The sequence below is a fragment of the Apium graveolens genome, chromosome 5 (genome assembly GCF_009905375.1).
Source record: "Apium graveolens cultivar Ventura chromosome 5, ASM990537v1, whole genome shotgun sequence".
In the NCBI taxonomy this organism is placed as follows: Eukaryota; Viridiplantae; Streptophyta; class Magnoliopsida; order Apiales; family Apiaceae; genus Apium; species Apium graveolens.
In genome coordinates, this window is record NC_133651.1 from 95477497 (window position 1) to 95483603 (window position 6107).

The window sequence follows — 6107 nt, forward strand, 5'->3', positions numbered from 1 at the left end:
AGGTAATGATCTCTAGCTCAGGATGAATGTATATATCAGAATTGTCAAGCTTTAGGATAGGAAAGAGGGTATCAATCAATGAGGAATCATGTTGGTAAGTTTCTGACTATCAAAGTTCAAGGTAAGGTTCTATAGGGGTTCAAGTATCAGGATGAGATATCAATACTTAGGAATCATCATCATGTTAATCAAGAGGATCAATCAAGTAATATAACAACTCTTTATTTTATCATGGCATTTAACTATCATGAAAAGACTTTTGAACTACTTGCAATACATACTTGAGGGTTCATGGCATCTCTATGTAATTCAAAGATAAGCGAGAGATACGCTTGATTTAAACATATCAAAATGACTCAGGATAATTGCATCGATAAATATGAACTGTTTATAGGAAATATGAAGGTCAAGTTGAATCACTTGTTTTGAGATAGGCTGGTCTGGTCTGACTGGTAGGAGCAACTGGAGCTTCACTCGACTTTTATGGCAAGTTTTCCCTCGTCTCGAGATCCTACATAAATAATAATAATCCTCATTATAATATATTCTTACCATCTCAACCTATTTACAACCCAAAATTAAACACGGATGGCACTTAGGCCTATATGCACTTAATTTATATCCACCTTTATATTTCAAATGTACACACGTAGCCACATAATCACATATCGTATATTAATACCAAATAACACCATAATGCAACACTAGGCTTGGATGATCTCGACTTACAACTTAAGTCACTTGGTCGCTAAACTAGACAAGATCTTCAAATTTTGGCTTCCTAACTCGATGTGCCTTTCCTAAATTATCCAAAACCTATTGACCCTCACTTGTGCCTTTTGCTCTACTGACCTTATACTATCTTAAAACTATGGTGGTCGACCTAATACTCACTTCTAAGTGTTCTAAAACTATGTGATAAGTGAAAGTGCTCACTGGTGCAAATTTTAGAATGACAACTATGGTTTCTTGAGTACATTAGACACTCTTAAAATACAAGTTTTCCTTCAAAACTTTTACACAAGACTCTCTTGACCTAAGGGCATCTCACAAACTTGATGTGGCTCAAGGGCCTGGGTTGGGCCTTCTTGGGCCTAAGCTAAAAGTCCAAGGTTCCCCTGTTTTTCTGGGCAGAAAATGCCCTGACTTGAATTAACTTGTGACACATGGTTCTAACTCATATCCTATGAACTATGGTTGGAAAAACTTCTCTGACACTCCCTCTAACTAAGGCCCAATTGGGCCTAATGAGGGCCTACCCATGACATGGTCAAATCTCCCTATTTCTAAGTTGTAACAAAACTGTCCCCTGCTGGACAGATTTTGTTATTCTACTTGTGCACCTAACCAAATGACATGCAAACCTCCAACCAACTCCTAAAACCTTTTATATACTCCCAATACTAACTTCTGGTAGCTTGGGCCTCAAAGTGCACACCAATGACATGGTAAAAACTCACTCTAAACCTCAGGGTGCTATACTGATTTTTCTGCAGAAACTATAACTCTCATTTTCCAAGGTTTTGACTTGACAAACTCAACTAACAACAACTCAATACTTAAACCAAGACTTATACATGGTATTCTACTGAACTAACTCCCCTATTCTCAAAATAACCTTGGTGAGATCATCCTTACCTAAGGTACAATTATGGCAAAACAAAAGAGACTACACTTCACAAATCACAAATCTTCATGCTTTTGAAACAACAAGATATATATTTTTATAAAAGATAACCACGAATTATTATCATGCAACAAGAAGCATAAATAAATATTAACACATTATTCCTACTGAAATTAAGGCTCACTAACAAAATCTTTCCAAATGATCAAAATCTTACAACATTCTAAGAGAAATCCACATGCATGCATGCCTTCGGGTTTTTCAAACCAAAACAACACATTTTCTACATATGTTCTATCATAAAATTGACATGCAAGCCTAGCATAAGATATACCTAGATGATCACTTAGCATGCAAAGAGTTTTATCAAATTTTCACCACAAAATTCAAGTCATTATCACATAAACATGCAAAAATTAATTTAAGCAACAAGAATAGTCTTAAGGACCATTCATTCGGATCCCATATGGTCATGGCCGAATGAAATGGATGGGAATGGCCATTTAATCATCAAGAGTTTCCCTCTCAAGATTTGGAACTTCTCCATTCCTTGTAGTCCTCTCAAAAACAACCCTAAACTCACAAGAATCAAGGTTGTATTTTGAGTTTCACTAAAACCTTTACATGCAACCTTTAAACTTAAACTTTTCACTCATCACTCTTTGAATTATGTATGATCAAGATATAGGAAGTAACATTTACTTGATTGCAAAGTGGGAGCTTGAATGAAGAATGAAGAAAAGGGAGGGGGTATGGCTTCGGCCAAAAAGCCGAGAGGAGAGGGGAGAGCCGAGAGGAGGGGGAGGAAAGGAGGAGTGTGGAAATGGTGGGGTGAATGTGGAGTAATAATCATGTTAGTTTGGTTTTTATTTGGCCAAAAGTGAGTGGATTTGAGATTTTACAAGAGTAACCTTCCAATATAGTTAGGTAGATTTGCATGCAAGGGTAAAGTGGTAATTTGGTTAGTAGAATGAAAGTGAGTGAGGTTGGAAATGTCTTCCTTGCCCCTTAGTTGAATTGGAAGAGTATTTGCATGCAAGGGTAGCCATGTAATTTTCTAATTATAACAAATAAAATTTATAAAGATTTATTTTTATAAAATAAAATACAAGTTCAAAAATTATAAAATTTATACTATAAAATAACTTGGATTTTTAGAGACTTTATAAAATCATTTTCAAAATTTGTGAACAAAATACCTTTTAAAAGAAAATTTTTCCAAAGCTTAGAATATTCCTTATAAATCAAAAATAAAGAAATTAAATAAACTCTTGCTTTGAAAACTCATATACTACACAAAGCAAATTTATAATGCAGAAATTTTCACTCACACTAGCGTACAATCATTGAATATATTTTCATTTGACTTTAATACATAAAATGCCGGTCGTAACACCCCCAACTTGTAAATTAGCATAATATACAAGTTCAACAGATATTTGATGATGTCAAAAATATTAAGTACAAATGCATATAAGAATTTGACTAGATAACTACAACTCACAGTCCTTGTAGCGTTTACCATCCTTAAAGTCTGATATCAGCTTTAGCCTGTATATCCTTCAAAATTTAACAGTTGTAGTCCTTGACTTGGCTTCGGTATGTGATCTCTCGAATATCAGGAGTTGTTCTGAGATAGTTCTTTAAAAGAGTTCTCTCAGCATATTCATGTCCATTTATCATCCTCCTTTTAGCATCTTTAAGTTCAACTGTATCTTCTCCTGTCTGAAAGATAGCAGCCCTGAGATCATTAATCTTTGCTTTCCTTACTTCCTGATCCAATCTGATCAGATAAGCTTTATCAGACTCCAGATTAAATTTCAGTCCCTTAATACCCAAAAATGTAGTGATCTTGGCAGTATTAGGCTTCATCTCAACTAGTTCTCCATTGTGAGCTCTGTACTTAGGATAGTATGGTCTGTCAGACTTTACAGAGTAAAGTTTCTTTTGTCTTTCAATATCAGACCTTATGTATCTGGCAGCACCATCTGTTGATCTGTTCTTCACTTGAAGTAGAAATAGCACATGTTGCAATTCTTCAAAGTACTTCAAACAAATATCATCCTTTCTTATCTAGAATACCCTCCCATATGTCATGAAATATAGCATGATATCTTCTTATAGCACAGAGTGGTAGACCATTTATACAGACTCCAATTGATTCAATCTTTCTGGAGTTGTCCCTACTCCTGGTTCAGAAAGAGATGTAAGATCTAAGGTAGAGTTGTTTACTCTTCTCTTATCAGCATTACCCAGTCCTGTTTTATCTCTAGCTGCCATCCCTCGAATAACTCTTGCTTCAAAACCATTTGATGTAGTCTTCAAAGGTTGAGTAGATTGTTGAGCTTTAGTAAACCCATGTAGTAGAATTTTTGAAGGTTTAACATGAGCAATGTCAGAGGTTTCCTTTCCTTTATCTTCTGATATCAAGACAACTTGAGCTCTGTCAGAGGTTGCTTGCTTCATTGTCATATCAAAACTTACTATATCGTTACTATGAACAACTTGAGCCATGTCAGAGGTTGATTGAAAAATCTTCTTTTTATTCGGAGTAAGATTAGTATCTTCTTCATCAATTATTTCTTCATCCATGGTTGACAGATAGATTTTTATAGAATCATTAACTTTAGCTTTGCCCTTGAACCTTGGATCTACCCCTACTTGTGATTTGGCTTTGGATTCAAATTTGGTTGCCTCAGAGTTTGTCTTCTCTTTAATCACAATGCCCTTAGGCTCTAGAGGTTTCTTTGCAGTAATAGAAGCTTTAGACTTGGATTTGACATTTTCTGCTTTAAGTCTGGCTTCTTCTTCCTTCAGACTTTCAAAGTCTATTCCTGGATTGTCTTTGAGAAATAGTCTTTTTGAAATTTCTTTATCCAGCTTCTGTAACTTGGGGTCTTGATAGTAGACTGTTGTTTCCTTCCCCTTGAACTTCAGTGTCTGCATAAACTTCTGTAATTCTTGACTCTCACCTTGTATCAGAACATCAGGCTTAGTCAGAACTTGTTTATCATAACTTATTCTTCTATCAGCATTAGAGCTTGATCTCTGTGTAGAAGTTCCTGCTTTCCTAGATGAAGAGCCTTTGCCTTGACCATGACCTCTACCCTTTTCAGAGTTTCCCTGGTCATCATTTCCATCATCCTTTTTCTTCAGTGCTAAATCAGTAGAGCATTTGGACTTAACCAACTTCTCCCCCTTTTTGGCATCATCAGGTTGTAGGAGAGAGAGAAGTAGTTCCACTGAAGATTGGATTTCATTTAGTTGAACTTGTTGAGAAGCTTGATTCTTTAGTACTTCATCAATCTGAGCTTGCTGTTTCTCCTAAGCTTTCTCAATAGCCTCAACCCTGTTAAAGGCAGGCTTGAAAAATATGTTCTTATCCAGTTTAAAGTTCATGTCTTGCTGAATCAATGTTTCTTGAATTTAGTTCACCTTGGCTTGAGTTATTGAGTGTTGACCTTGAAGGTTCCTTGTACTCAATGCAGTAACTCTGAGCTATGCTTTGAAGTCATCATTCACCAGCATCTCATCAACTTTAGCCAGGTGCTCAACAAGAATATTTGCAGGAGGAACAAAATCAACTTTGTTCCACTCCTTGATCCATTCCCTTCCTCTATTAGTTTCACTCCAAGGTACTTGTGCATCCTCTCTCACAAACTTTTTAATCAAATCAGCTTTATTAATTGTTAGTAGAGGTACATGTCTTGAAGGACCAGCTGCATCAGCATTTATATTTGTAGCAGCTTCACCATTATTGTCAGCATATACTTTAACAGAACTTGCAGAATCTTCAGTATCAGCATCTTGTGATAGAATAATTGTATGTGAAGCAATAGAAGATTCATCTGCATGGACATCAGCATCTAGCAGAGGAGTTGCTGGTGGAGTGTGTTGAGAAATGGTTGGAGCTTCCAAGTACAGAACATCAGGTACATTTTGATTGTGGATATCAACTTTAGTACTTGTACCTGATGCATCTGTATGTAATGGATCATTAAGTGGAGACATAGAAGGTGTAGGAACTCTGTCTTAAGCAGTTTCTTCATCTTGAATTGGCGACAGTGGAGGTGTAGATTCAGTGGCTTCAACAATTTCTGGTTGTGTAGATGGAAGGGATTCAATCATAATTGGCTCCTTTCGGATCAGAGATTCCTGATCCCCTTCCTTAGCTGTTGCTTCCACATCCTCTGAATCTGACTCAGCTATGTCCCTATTAGCTCTTTGTTTCTTCAATCTCTTCAAGGGTGGAGAGACTTTGGGAGCTTTGTCATCGGAATTTATCTTTCTAAGCCTTTTGAGGGGCCTAGAACTCCCAGTTTCCTTTGTTTTCTGAGGAGACACTTCCTCAGCTGCTTCAGCAACAGGTTCTGATGGTTGAACCTGTGCCTCATCATCAGATTCATCTCTCAGAATCATCTTCCTTCTCTTTTGTTGTGTCTGAGGTACAGTCTTTGTCCTCTTTGCTCTAGAAGAATAA